This window comes from Sus scrofa, chromosome 3, assembly GCF_054392235.1.
Source record: "Sus scrofa isolate SSC_HxYL_T2T_F1_AM1 chromosome 3, Sscrofa_HxYL_maternal_Yorkshire_Landrace_v2.0, whole genome shotgun sequence".
NCBI lineage: Eukaryota > Metazoa > Chordata > Mammalia > Artiodactyla > Suidae > Sus > Sus scrofa.
The window spans coordinates 131,333,764-131,349,295 of record NC_139385.1 but is presented as its reverse complement, the minus strand read 5'-3'; the positions used below and the strand labels follow the sequence as shown (position 1 = coordinate 131,349,295).

General features: G+C 34.8%; 2 long non-coding RNA genes across 6 annotated transcripts in view; one reads left to right on the top strand and one right to left on the bottom strand.

The window, feature by feature from the left end:
• LOC106509894 (uncharacterized) overlaps nt 1-15,532 on the bottom strand; it is a 434,988-nt gene that overhangs the window by 83,903 nt on the left and 335,553 nt on the right. For 2 of the 4 annotated variants that reach the window (XR_014842539.1, XR_014842538.1), the window contains exon 5: nt 15,049-15,091. The exons of 1 other annotated variant lie outside the window; for it this stretch is intronic. This is a non-coding gene — a long non-coding RNA (uncharacterized LOC106509894). Of the gene's footprint in view, nt 1-5,443; nt 5,504-15,048; nt 15,092-15,532 lie in introns of all 4 variants that reach the window. One more of the 4 variants, XR_014842540.1, reaches the window with a different exon arrangement.
• LOC106509892 (uncharacterized) overlaps nt 1-15,532 on the top strand; it is a 545,897-nt gene that overhangs the window by 334,501 nt on the left and 195,864 nt on the right. For both annotated transcript variants that reach the window (XR_002342970.2, XR_014842534.1), the window contains exon 5: nt 6,958-7,052. This is a non-coding gene — a long non-coding RNA (uncharacterized LOC106509892). The remainder of the gene's footprint in view (nt 1-6,957; nt 7,053-15,532) is intronic.

The window sequence follows — 15,532 nt, the reverse complement described above, 5'->3', positions numbered from 1 at the left end:
GTGCTGCGTGAACATGTGGGTGAATGTTTTTTTTTTAAGGAAAGTTTTGTCTGGATATATGCCCAAGAGTGGTGTTGCTGGGCCATATTTCTTTCTCTTGCCTGACTTCACTGGATAGAATTTCTACCACAATATTCGGTAAAAGTGACAAAAATTCTGAGTAACACTGAGGGCTATTTCAGTTATCTCATCTACTCAGCTTCTACAAAGTCTCCTGCTTCCAGCTTTCTAAGTATTCAGTCTTATTCCCAGGTTCTGTATTTGTTAATAAAGTGAACATAATAGCTCTCATTCAGTGCCTTCCTCTGAGCCAGGTTTTCAGTTAGGCAATCTCTATCTGTATAGGGAGATAATTTATACAATTCATACCTTTTAGTATGATGCCTGAAACCTCCTTAGTACTCTAAAAATATTCACTTATAAGATGAATGAATATTTGTGTTACTATCTCTGTTTTCCAGATAAGAAAATAGATCACTAGAGAGGTTAAGTAACACACTCAAGAGCAACGATGAAACCAAGATTTAAGTGAAAAATCTGAATTCAAAGCTTGTGATGGAAAGCCTTTCCACAGTTTTCGTCATCACCTGTATGACTCTGTTGCTGCGTCATCTTTTGCCCATAGCCCCATGCTCTAAATGATGACACCATTATTTTATAAGGATAATATGGAAGTCACTCTTTACACCTGTCTCTTTTAGCTGGGGGTTGTGCGACCAAAAGATCCAAGTTAAAGGAGGGTTTATATCAGATGAGTATATATATTTGTTTGAATATGCTTGGATTTTTATTTGTCCTCTAAAAGACTAAATAAGTGTTCCTTGAAGTCTACTCAGTTACCATTAGAAGGCTAGAAAAGATGCAAGACAGTGAAAATCTGTGACCCTACTCCTACTTCAATCAATGCAATATTTTTATCTATCCTATACACTGAAATGATGTTTCAGGTTTCACTTGAAGCTAATAGATCAATTGATAGACACTAGATAGATAATAGATAGGTAGATGGATAACCAAAACAATAAGACCTTTACAAAAACTTTGCCTTAAATAAAACCCCAGATTTAGATATTTTAGGAATTCTTCAAAATTAAATATAGAAATATGAAGTCATTCTACAGCTGATTCAGTAGAAATAAAACCAGCATTATGTGCAATTACTTATCAGTTGAATGCCTCTTAAAAGAAACAAACAAGAACAAAATAAAACATAAAATCTTTGTGAACACACCATACCCAACCTCTCAGCCTACGCTGGACCAGCCCACAAGGAATAGCTTGTCAGTTGTCACCACAGTAAGGCAAGTGAGAAACTGTTGAAAAAGCACTATCCCTGCCCATCCTTCAAGGGCCTGACCACCTCAAATAAATTGCCCCGTGCTTGATACACACTTGTCAACTGTATCTTTAAGCTTCTGAAAGACTGTCAACAAATGCATGAATTTAGGTCAGGTTTACACATCTGCTGTCAACAGTCAGCAAATTACTAAGACTGAATTTTTATTGCTAGTTATTAAATCATTAAGTGTCAAAGGTTTATTCATCCAAACTGTGCTCAGTACAATTCAATTTTATTTTTCCAGTGATGAATAAAATAGCTTGAAACCACAAAATCTTATGAAGCTAACAAATTATCACTCTTCTGAAGGGAACTCACAGTAGAGGCACAATTTATAAGTTTTGAATAATTGTTTGTTTATAGATACCAAACTTCTTTGCTAAATAATACACACTTATTGATTTTATGTTAACTTTACCACCCCCTTGTCCATCAGTGAGGAAACAGAGAGGTAAACTGAAAGTCACCACGTCTTACAGTAAGGTATATGGGTTAAATTGCTTTCAGCTGCAAGTTTCAGAAAACCACACCTCTAATTACCTTAAATAATAAGGAAATATATTATTTCTCATGAGAAGAAGTGCAGAATAATGCAGTGGATACATTTTCTCACTCATCATACAGGCTTTTTCAACTGGATCTCCAGAGAATTCAGCCCTAATGCCCTAAGTCATCTACTGAGTATAATGAATGAACTTTTCTCCTGTGCATCTAGAATGGTACTATTATAATCCCCCTTGAGAGAATTAGGAAAATGGCCACATATATCATTTTCTTTGTTCAGTGGTTCCAAAGAAGAACCCCAATTGAGGAAGGCTTTACCCCCAAAATGACTTCCTTTATGATTGCAAGACACATCATCAGTTCCTAGCATCACATTCAAACCTGACAACTTTCAGGGGGAAAAAGACATTTTTTTCCTTTGACAGTTCCTTAGGCTTAAGAAACCCAGAAACTCTATACTCTTTTCTCCACATATTATTGGTCCATTAAATCCAAAATATTTTTGCATAATGAGCTCCCACAGAGAATCAAACATCTCTTGCGGTTCTTAAATCCCGTTTCTCAGAATAGTAAAGATGATAAAACAAATGCTATGATATATAAAAATGTGCCACAGCTGTTATTTCTGATTCCATAAGAAAGAAACACGCATCTGAATACAAACTCTAGTGCTCCATTACAAGGTGAAACAATTTGTGGATATTTTAGAATATTCTTTCTAATACATAGCTGTTTTGCAGCTGCATATTACATAAGCCACTAGAAAGATTTGAGCACAACTGAAAAAAAAAAAAGCCAGAATTTGCTTTTAAGAAAAAAAAAAAGTCATCTCTAAAAGGTGGCAACAATTACTCAGTTGCACATACTTTAGTAAACCATAGGAATATATTACTAGAGATTCATATTTGCTAGTTTCCATCCATGTATTTTGTAGATGATAATATAGATATGGATATATATCCATATATATCCATGTATCAACTTATTAATCTAATATCACCTCAAATGTATTAAGGTAAAAATAAGAGAACCCACCTTACCAAGTTTATAGATAAAAGAATTCATTGCAAAATATCTGACTTACAGGATATTTTGCAGAATTGAAGAGAATGACTCTGTTTAGAGGAGAGCCAGGCCAGTTCACAGATCCTTTTATTATCAGAGAGCCACTTATTGAAGTGGGAAATTGCTCCTACTACTGCCAGCTTCGGAGTAGGCAAAATGGTATATACATATGGATTTTCTTAATATTAAATTATTTTGCCAGCTTCAATGTCTAGGCATTAAGGCAGAGACCCATTCCTTTATTCCTCCACTGTAACTGTTGTAAATAATAGGTGATCTAGTTTAGTTATTTTCCTTTAAATTCCTTAAGTTAATTATCTTCCAATATATCCCATTCTGAAATCAAATTCAAATGAGGTTGTATGGATTTCTCTTCTTCAGGATCAATTTGAATGTTTGTAAACTTGTTTTAGTTTTTCTCTTAACACTTAGCGACTTTTCCTTTTCCTTCCTTAATGTATCTTTGCATAATCCTTACCATCTCCCTCTCCACCCTTCCTGTTTGACAGAAAAAAAAAAAATTGCAGAAGTAAAGTGTTGGGTGAAGGGAGAAAAATGACAATGTTTTCTTTGCAGAACTCTTCACAGTTCTTAATTTCTTGGCTTATATAAATATAGCCATGTGACTTACAAACTTACTTAACCTCTCTGAGCCTTGGTTTCCTCATCTTTAAAATGTAATACTAAACACACTTGTGGTTGCCAAGGGGGAGGGAGTGGGATTGACTGGGAGTTTGGGATAATAGTAGATGCAAACTGTTGCATTTGGAGTGGATAAGCAATGAGATCCTGCTGTATAGCACAGAGAACTATATCTAGTCACTTATGATGGAACATCATGGAGGATAATGTGAGAAAAAGAATGAGTGTATATATATAGCACATTGTATGTCAACTATGATAGAAAGACACTGTATGTCAACTGTAATAGAAAAACACTGTAAATCAACCATAATAGAAAAAATAAAAATCTTAAAAAAAACATAGCATTAGGGAAAAGTTAATAAACTAAAAGATTTTTCTCTGTACCAAGAGCATGGCATTTTAATAGAGACCCTTTCCATTTGGAAAGCAGCAATTTATAGTATCTTAAAAATAAGTGAAAGTATTTCCAATGTCCAAAGCTAGTTCCAATTGCTCATAATTGGGCAATGGATTACAGGGCACTGTAAAACATAGCACTTTATTGAACAACTAAGGCAGTTCCTAGAAATATATATATTTTATCCCCTGTCTTCTGAAAACTTGAGATAATGTAACAACATTTATCAATAGTAAGTTTTTTTAGAGAGACATGTAAAAGGATTCTATCCTGGCTGAGAAATCTGCCACTGCTAATTGTGATCAAACCTTGTTCTAGAGATGCTGCAATAATGAAAGGATTGTGTTGACCATCCCTTAGAGACTTACACCATTTAGGGTTAGCTAATGCCAAAGAATGGGGGACTAGGATATTCTGCGTTGTAGCCAGTATTACTACTGCCCTAATGTTTAAAATTGCTTTACAGCAGCAACCATGTAGCAAGTCTACTGGATTTGTTGACTAGATAAAAAATAACTTGTCTTATCACTTCTGAGCAACTGAACACTTTTGGTAGGCCTGACTAGTCTTGAAGTATTTGTTTTTAAATACTTAATGTAGCTTTGTGCTACTTTGCACTGAATTTGTAATCTGATATGGATCAAGGTTATAGAAAAAAAAGTAGGCTTCTGTCCATGTCATAGATGAGCACAAACAGCAGAAGTTCTCTCTTTTTTGATACTTCAGGGTTTGTAAAATATGTTTCTCACATACCTTTCTTTAAAAAAAAATGACCAAAAGATTACTAAAATTTAATCATTTAAGATTGGAGATAATATAGTATTAGTGTAATGATATTAGTTGTTGGAAGCAGAAGTGCATATCACCTAAATAATAGCTGTAAATTTGGTAACAATACAGAGAGAAAATGCCAAAATTTTCTCTTAAGTACACACACACACACATTTTAGAACAATATTTTGCTTATAGTTGCAAAAATATTAACAAAAACTCAGAGGTTAATCAACTAAAATTTTCTTATAATTAGTAACTTAAAATTAATTATTGGAATAACATAAAAAAGTAAAATCAGTAGCTCCTCATGTAGATACACAAATTAGTTTGAAGTTCACCTAGGAAATACTCTATTCATACTGATAATCAAAATATCCTTAAAATATCCAACTCAACAAAAATGTTCAAAGCACACAGAAGAACATAGTAAATCTTTTTTTATCATTTATTTATATATATGTTATTTTAAAATGAAAAAAAAAAAATAAAGCCATATTCTGTCCCTAGATGAGAACATTGACTTTTTGGATGTTCGTTCTTTCTAAATTAATTTTTATTCACCAGGAATGATAAACATGACAACAAATTTGAAAAATATATATATATAGTTAAAATCCTGACTTATTTTATATGCCATAAGTAATTCTAAATTAACGTAAAATTAAATTTAAAAAGAGAAACTCCAAAGGAACCATAAAAAGAATTAAGTATATAGGTACCTGATCTCGAGGTATATGAAGCCTTATATTCAAACAACACTGTAAACCACTATATTTCCACTATAATGGAAAAAATAAAAATCATTAAAAAATAAAAATAAAAACAAATAAATAAAATAAAATGACAACCAAAGTATCAATAATAACAATAAGATAAAGAAAATAATAAAAATGAAATTTAAATATTTTATTACAAAAATTATGTTCAGCAACATATCCAGCAGATAATCTACAAGCAAAAACCTGGGGAAATATTTGGAACAAATATTAACCTTAATAACTTAATATTTTACATATCCTTATAAATGAATATTAAGTTTATCAGATCACAATGGGGGAAAAACTGGAAATGAAGAACTAATTTTAAAATATCCAAAGTACTGATGAAAACAATTTTAATCCCACACAAAAAGTATAACAATTTTAAAGATACCATTCTTTGCCTATCTTATTAGTAGAGATTAAAAACTCCTGGCGGGGTAAAAATGTGAGCAAATAAAGGTTCTTGTAAACCACCTAAACAAATTGAAAATATTTTATTTGGGGGCAAATTGATAATGTTCATATAAGACCTTAAACTTTTTTAGATTATTGCCCTAGAAATTCCACCAGAAAAAAAAAAATGTGCCCTGACAAATCATCAGAAATACGTACATGTTTGACTATTCCAGAAGAGCTAGGGAAACTCTAAATGCCCACAAAGAAAGTCATAGTTAAATAAACTATGAAATATCATATACTCCTATATTTAAGAATCATGGTTTAAAATTTTTTAAGAATGTGCCTAAGGAAAATGGCAAAAACAAAAGAGCATTCGTTGAAGATTTCTACCACACAGCATATTTGCATTAGATGGAAATAACGTATAGGAAAGCAATAAGAACTTTTATTTCTGTGAAATAGGATTCTGAGGAATTTTTATTTATTTATTTATTTATTTTTCTTTTTGTTTTTTTAGGGCTGCACCCATGGCATATGGAGGTTCCCAGGCTAGGGGTCCAATTGGAGCTATACCTGCTGGCCTATGCCACAGCCACAGCCACATCAGATCCGATCCAAGCCAGTTTGCAACCTACACCAACAGCTCATGGCAATCCAGATCCTTAACCCACTGAATGAGGCCAGGGATCAAACCACAACCTCATGATTCCTAGTTGGATTCGTTTCTGCTGCACCACAACGGGAACTCTAGGAATTTTATTTTTTATACCATCTATATGTTCTCAATATTTGTCTAGAACATAGACTTCTTAAAAACGAAAATATGAAAGTTAACAGCTTAAAATGTAACTGCTGTCTCTACATTTTAGAATTAGATTGAATTTGTATATCCTTATATAATAAAATAATAGGATCCCTGTATGTCAGAATTGGGCTTGTGATCATTTTAAAATAATTTCTGACAACTCAGAGGGTCTGTATTTTTCTGTAAGAATTAAATATATCTCACATATGAGCCAGTTGTGTAAGGATATTTTCTACATAATGATTTTCCCTTTTTTGGACTATTTCAGATCTCTCAGTGTTCTACCTGGATTCTGCATGGCAGAGAGGCAGGGAGCTGACCTTTGGAATGAAACAAGCTGGACTCAAACCTTGTTTCTGCCAGGTACCATTTCATTGCCAATAGGAAAATTGCTTATCCTTACCAAGTTTTTGTTTTCTTATAAGCAAAATTAGGATAATAACACCTACCATGTGGGATTATTTTAAGGATAATGTGAGATAATATATGTGAAGGATATATTGCCAATATTCAACAAATATGGGTCATTATTCTCACTTTTGACCTGAACAGGTCAAAACTGTGTAATTACACTACATTCAGCTTCAGTTATAATTACTACATAGTATAAATTTACCCATCAAGCCTTTGGCGATGCCCCAGGATAAGGCGTAGCAGCTGTTTGGGCTGCATGAGCTTCATACTTTGTGGTGCCAACTTAGTTGAAAATTTTGTTTTGTTTTGTTTTGTGTGGGCCTGTTCCAAGCTGGTGGGAATCATGGATGAGAGCAGGCTACCTTATTCTGTAGACCAATCATTGGATGTGGGATCTAGGGAATTTCATGTTGCAGATGGGGTACTGATAAGTTGGGCCGTTACTGTTGAGGGAAAAATACTGTAGTGAGCAATATTGTGTAAGTACAAATACTTTTTTAAAAAGAGCTATGTTAAAGTAGAGTGGAAATACATTTAATGTATACAGTTTGATGAGTTTGGATATACGCAAACCCATGATACCTCACCACTATCAAGGGTGTAGACATATCAAGAAGAATTAAAATTGAGATCTAGAAGAAGTATCTGCACTCCCATGTTCATTGCAGCATTATTCACAAGAGCCAAGATATATATATGAATATATATATGTAAAGAATATATACATGAAAGGAATATATATAAAGAATCCTTAAATATTAAGAATCTTTAAAAAGAGAAGGAAATCCTCTCATTTGTGACAACATGATGGAACCCGGAGGACACAACGCTAAGTGAAACAAGCTAGTTGCAGAAGGACAAATACTGTATGATTCCACTTAATGCAATGTAGCTACACCAGTCAAACTCATAGAAGCAGAGAATATAATAGTGGTCCCCAGGGAGGTGGGGAAATATGGAGTCGTTCACTGGGTATCAAGCTCTAGGTATTCTAGATGAGTAAGTTCTAGAGATCCACTGTACAACGCAGTGCCAGCAGTTAACAACACTTATGGTATTATGAACTTCAAGGTCAAATCCTTTCTAAGAGCAAAGCTCCATTGCTTAAAGAAGAGGATTTCTTGATGCACTTAAATGCTGGCTTCAAAGGAGAATCTAAGGAGGGGTGCGGCAGCACGTGGTCTCTCCACAGAGAGGCAGCACTGTGCTGGGGGCAACCGAAGAGAGAAAGGAATAAGGAACCTCAGGGAAAGAGGAGTCGCTGTCTTTCTTTAAGTCGGCGTGTAACTGGAAACAGCCTCCAGCCAAGGTCAGGGTCAAGAGTAATAGAATCCTGGCAAAATGTGCTAGTTTATCTTCCCCCAATGAACGCCTGCCAAACAATATACACAGTGTCGCACAGCGCCGGAGAGTGTCTGAGGCATCTCTAGAGTATTTATGAGGACTTCTGTTTTGAAGATAGTTTCTTAGGTAACAGAGTGAAAACATGTATGGATGAGCTCCCATTTATCAGTGCTGTGGCTTCCTGTAAAAATTAAACAGCAAGAATTGTGACATTTTCTCCTGAGCAATGCAAGTTCTTCAAAGGGACGAATGGGATGGAGGGGTCCTTTGCAAGACGGTGTATGCCTGACCGACTCAGCAAAAGGCTTTAGTTACTAAGAGGTCCTGGCCCAAAGTTTCTAAGAGAGGAGGCGATAGCAGCCTTAGGCTTGGGTCAAGCTGCTTAGTATGGCTCATGGAGCCCCCTGGCTGGGAAGTGAGTGCTGTTTTCCTTCTTTATTCTAATCACCTCCAATGTCCCTGTGTTTCTCAAACTTCATTCAGCTGCTCTGATGGCTGGAAGCTGTTAGACTAGAAATTCTAGGTGGTGGTTAGGCTTGAAAACATTTGCTTTTTAAAACAGCCCCATTGTGAGCTGGTCCCCTGTTCCAGAGACTGATTTTGGTCTGCAGGGAATCACCAGGAGATGACCTAGGAACCAGGGAGAATGCTGACAGCTGACTGAGAGCGACCTAGAACACGGGGGCTCTGATGTGGGCAGCAGGAGGTGGAGTCGGGATGTGCCAAAGGAGGCACTTCCTGGGTGACTGGAAATAATTATTTACAATAGAATGTTTTCTACTAAAATGATCCCTCTCAAAATCACCCATTTTAATATTTAAGAGCATATATTTTTACTATAAAATAATATATCTTTAATTGCTCTCATAGAATTATAAGTAGAAAGATTTTACCTCATAAAAATATTAAAATCCAATTTAATTCCAAAATGTAGAGATAATAGTCACATTTTAGACTGTTTTCAGGATTTTTTTTAAAAAGAAATGCATGTTCTAGACAAAGAAATAAAGCATATAAGTAGTATTGGAAAGTAATCACTCATAATCCCACCTCCCAGAAATAAAAGTTGTTGTCATTTTCCTGTATACTTGTTGCTCTCATATAAACGTCCCTCTTGATGAAATGCTTTAATAAGATGGTACAGTAATCCTTTTGTCTCTGCCTTTTTCACCAGTCACATCCTCAAATTTTCAGAAAACATCTTTCTAAATCCAGTAATAGATTGCCTTTTGCTAATATTCCATAATACTGCGGGTAGCCATGAAACAAGTAAATAAATAAATAGCTTTGAGGCTCCTGACCTAGTTAGTTAAGCGGTAAGTCCCAGAGATTTAATGGCCATTTTGGAAATGTAAAAAATGAGTTTTAGTACAACTGAAATATTTTCTCTGGACGGAAGACCCAAAGGCCAGGAGAACTAATCTACTATTTACTCCCACCCAACCTTAGGCCAGGCTTGCTTAGACACCTTTGTAAATGGTCCACAAGGCAAATACTCATGAGGGCTCAGTCTTATATAATAAACCAACAGGCCAGGTAATATGGAAGAAGGGAGACTGCAGACGGGTTTGAGGTTAACAGTTACAAATTAGCTGCTTGATTCTGTCGCCGTGCTCTGGGTTTAGCATTTGTACCTGCTCTGACGTTCCAAGTCAGCTCTGAGGGACCTGCTCACTGAAAGTCGACATTTGGAAGCCATTTGCTTTTACAAAATGTTTACTCTTCCAGCCCCTGACAGGTATTGTTACTGGAGTCATTACTGACAGAGTACAGATAGAAGAGGGTTTCAGAGAACCAACATGTGAAAAAAGAGTGTATATGAGGGGGCAGAGAGAAAACAAATGCATTCTGCCACTAGTGCTATTTCACCTATTCTGAAAACACGGGCTTTCTCATCACATCACATCCCATAAACTGAAGAGTTTTAAAAAGAAACCTCCATAGACAGTATTGTTTCCTCAATAAAGATAACAATTCTTTTTTAAAAAACTTTTGTGGGTAATTCTCCAACTATAACATACTTCCAGTTGCCAGAAATAATCCCAAACTGATTATTGGTTTGCAGAATGTTCATGGTGTGGGTGTCTTGAAGAATCATCTAATGAGGGGATTGCAGTGAGTAATAAGAACTAAACTAATCTTCAGGGGTTCTAAGTTAGGTGGCACACCTCATCTTATCCTAACCTTATTGGATGACGCTTTTCGTTTGCAGAATCAGGACAAGCTGGGCCCATGTGCATAAATCTCTGTTGTTTGTTCTTTCTTTTTTTTGTGGGGGGGGGGCACCCTAGCAGCATGTGGAAGCTTTCATACCAGGGATCGAACCTGTGCCACAGCAGTGACCAGAGCCACAGCCTATCCCTAACCCGCTGAGCCACCAGGGAACTCCAAAATTATTTATTTCACTATTTTTTCTGTAGTTATAAAAGGAATTCTTGCTCATCATAAAGAAAATGGAAATTTATTAAAATTTATATTCCACACATAAAGTAAAAACTATGAACATTTTGATATTTTTCATCTGTGTGGCTACTTTGAGATAATTTACTTAATCCATGCTTCATTAAGGTTTTGTTTGTTTGTTTTGGGGTTTTTTGTTTTTTGTCTTTATAGGGCCGCACCCGCGGCATATGGAGGTTTCCAGTCTAGGGGTCAAATCAGAGCTACAGCTGCTGGCCTATACCACATCCATAGCAACACAAGATCTGAGCCAAGTCTGTGACCTACACCACAGCTCATGACAACACCAGAGCCTTAACCCACTGAGCGAGGCCAGGGATCAAACCCGAAAACTCATAGTTCCTAGTCAGATTTGTTTCCACTGCACCAGGATGGGAACTCCCATTAAGGTGTTTTGATTATGAGACTGGATTATGTACTGCGAAGAAAATCAAACAATGATTTCTATTTTATTTATTTATTTTTTTCTTTGGTCTTTTGTCCTTTTAGGGCTGCACCCACGGCATATGGAGGTTCCCAGGCTAGGGGTCTAATCGGAGCTGTTGCCACTGGCCTATGCCAGAGACACAGCAGTGCCAGATCAAAGCCGAGTCTGTGACCTACACCACAGCTCATGACAACACTGGAGCCTTAACCCACTGTGTGAGGCCGGGAATCTATCCCACAACCTCATGGTTCCTAGTCGGATTTGTTTCCACTGCACCACGACGGGAACTCCAGTGATTTTTTAAAAAATAAATTCTCCTTTTATTTGTACCACCTCAGTAGACCTCTGTAGAGATATCATTTAAGGTTTTTAAAAAAATTAACATAAAGTAAAATTTTCATTTGAGCGTATACATTTCTATAGTTTTGCCATATGTACACATTTGTGTAGCCATCACTACAGTCAAGATACAGGACTCCTCCATCCACTCTTCTGTGCTGCTGCTTTTCGGTCATACCCTCGCTCACGTCTAATCTCTGGCAGCTACTTAGCTGTTCTCAGTCACTATAGTTTTGGCTTTTCTAGAAAGTCACATAGATGGAATATCGTACAATATGTGAACTCTGAGACTATCTTCAACTCATCAAAATACTTTGAAATTCTTCCAATGTGTTGTGTGCATCAGTAGTTCATTCTTTTTGATTAATTTATTTATTTGATGAGCAATATTCCATTGTATGGATATATTATAGTGTGTTATCCATTCTCCATGAAGGACATCTGGGTGTTTCCAGATTTCTGGGATTATGGAGAGAATTGCTGCAAACATTTATATGCAGATCTTAATGTGACATAAATTGTCAATTGCCCAGTGTAAATGCCCTGGATTAAGCTTGCTGGTTTGTACAAGTTCATAAGAAACTGCTAAATTTTGTCCAGAGTATTTTGGACAATGTTGTATTCCCATAGCAAGAGTTGCTCCTCATACTTGTCAGCACTTGGTACTGTTGGGTGTTTTTTCTTTAATATTATTTCAGATAGTCCAATAGATATACGTACCTCATCTTAGTTTTAATTTGAATTTCATTAATGGCTCATGATGAGTAGATTTTCACATTTATTTCCCCTTGATATAATCTATTTTGTGAAGTCTTTTGCCCATTTTTTAGTTGGGTTGTTTGTTACTGTTGAGTTTTAAGAGTTCTTTCCATACTCTGGAAAGTATGGATGTAAGTCATCAGCTGGATATATGATTTCCACGTGTTTTCTCCCAGTGTGTGTGGCTTCATGATTCATTCTCTTAACAGTCTTTCCCAGGACAAAAGTGTTACTTTTCATAAAGTCCAATTCGATCAACAGTTTTTTTATTGATCATTTTATATTGTCTAAAAGATTATCACCCAACACTAAGTCTCTCAAATTTTTGCTTATAGTTTCATTTGAAAGTTTCATAGATGTATATTTTATATTTATCCATGGTTCATTTTGAGTTAACTTTTGTATAAAAATTATGTCAAGGGTTTTTTTGTTTTTTTTTTTTTTTTTGCACATGGATGTTAATTGTTCTAATACCATTCGTTGAAAATGTGATCTTTCTTCACTCAATTGGGTTTTTTTTTTTTTGTCTTGGACAAAAATTGACTGGACCTTATTGATGTGGGTCTATTTCTGGACTTTTTATTCTATTCTACTGATTTGTAAGTCTATGCTTTTATCATTTTACAATATTGTAGCCTTGAAGTAAATCTTATAATTGGAAAACGTGAATACTCCAACTTTATTCTCCTTTTATTTATTTTGGTTATACTAATTCTTGTGCCTTACCATGTAAATTTGAGAATCAGCTTGGCTATACAGAAAAGTATTTTTTGTTTGAAATAGTTGCAATTTGAGGAGAATTGATGACTGTACTGGGTCTTCCAGTCCATGAATACAAATGTCTTCCAACTTTTTCTTCTTTTTTATTATTCTTAGAATTTTTATTTTTATATCAGAGAATAGTTGATTACAGTGTCGTGTTAGTTGATCTTTGATTTCCTTCATTGGTGTTTCACAGTTTTCAGCATGTAGATCATACACATGTGAAAGTTCTGTTAGGGTTATACCTACTTTTTTTGTGAGAGGGAGCTATTATAAATGGTATTGTATTTTTTATTTTGTATTCCAATTATCCATTGATAGTACACAGGAACAAGATTCATTTTTTGCATGTTGTCCTTGTTCTGTGACTTATCATACCAACCTGTTAGTTCTGGCAACCAGTTTTTTTTGTTTTTGTTCTTGTATATTCCTTGGGACTATCTTTGTAGAAAATTACATTTCCTTTTTTTTTTTTTTGACTTATTGCACTGATTAAGATTTCCAGTACTATTTTCAATACAAATGGTGAGAGTAAGCATCCCTGACTTGCTTCCTTCCAGTTTTATTGCGGAAATCATTCAGTAATTCAAAGTGAGTTTTGCAGCTAACATCATTTTGCAGATCAGAAGGAGATTATATGGAGTTTCAAGCAACAACTAGGATTTTTATTTCTTCTGAAAGTTATCTTTAAATGGTTTCAGAAGTAAAACAATGAGTGGCACTTGTACAGACATTTCAACAAGAATCACAGCTAAGTTCATACATGTGCCTACAAGAACAACTGTTATCACTGCTACCCTACGTACAACAGTTATAAGATGTCATGAATTTTAAGATGCATTCTGATTTTTAAAATGTTAAAAAGTGAAAAATGTGTATCTTGGAGCTGGTAATATGTAGCATTTTTTATAACATGCTTTTAGAAAATTTACCCTATTTCATGAGCAATTTCTCAGGTCATAAAAATTATTCACAGGCATATAATTTTAATAGTGTCTAATATTTCATCATAAGGGTCTGTCAGAACTGATTTAATCAGTATAATGTATTAATATTTTATTTTGTTTCTAATTTTTACAATTACGTATGATAAAACGAGCGTTCTTAGCAAAGCACTTTGCATTTATAATTATATGGCTAGAAATGGAGTTGGTCAAAAGATAATATGTTGAATTTTTAAGCTTCTTGTCTTTCCAAGGGTATGCTTTTATACCTAGAGAAAGCAGAATGATTCCTGAGGAAATGTATCAATGCTAAAAATATAAACATGTATTCTAAGGAGAACTTTAGTTTCCACATCATGAAATACAAATAAAATTTAAGTGATCAGATTTTTCTTGTTCATCTGCACAAGAATAGAGTACAGGCTGGGGATTATTCTGTTTTCCCATAAAGTTTACTGGTAAGATGAGAAAAAATCAATTTCAAAACAATCCTCTTTTAACATATCTCCACTGAAGGACTGTTGCCACAAATTGTAGGCTCAAATGGAATGTTTACTGGATAAAGCATAAGGATTTTTATGTGACACAAAGAATTTAATAGGAAGAAAACACAAATTTTGCATGGTAAAATATTGTAAAAATTTTATTTCTACTCCAATTTGTAAACCAAAGTATTCCATTAACTCCATTTCGTCACTATATGGGTAACTACGGGAAAGTTTGTTAACGTGCCTTGGATAGGAATATAAGTTGTATTGGAGTTAAAACAAATATGTGTTGCAATACAATTTGCTCCAATGTTTAGCTTAGCTTAGAAACAGAAAATGTTAACACAGTAATTTCAAACTGTTGATACTGGTTTGTATTTTGGGGGCCAGCACTGAAATTGATATAAACAAAAAGTACTTACATTGGACTTTTAATTCATTCTGTCTTGTGGTTCAAGCTGCTGGCTGTTTGAATGAGGAAGTAAGAGAGAAGAGATTAGGGATAAGTGACAGCCACATGTATGCATGTCTTAGTAAGTGTAATTATAAATTACATAGAAATTGAATAAAGTTACACATTTTTAGAACGGGAAATGTACACAGATGCTATATGGTATTGTAGAGAAAGCCTGGGATTGAGTTAGGAATCTGACACTTGCAAACTGTCTGACCTCACATGGTTTCATCCATGGTGCAGGGGTCTCTGATGGATTAGCAATTTGTTCAAATCAGTAGATAATTAATGGGAACGTTTCTACTTTTAAGTCTTTTATAACATTATAGACAAGTGATTTATTATTAATGAAGGGCAAAATATTCTGCTTTACTACTTAACAGTGTGACCTTGAGCAAATAATTTAACTTTACAAGTTTTTTTTTTACTTGAAATATTAATATTTACCCCAT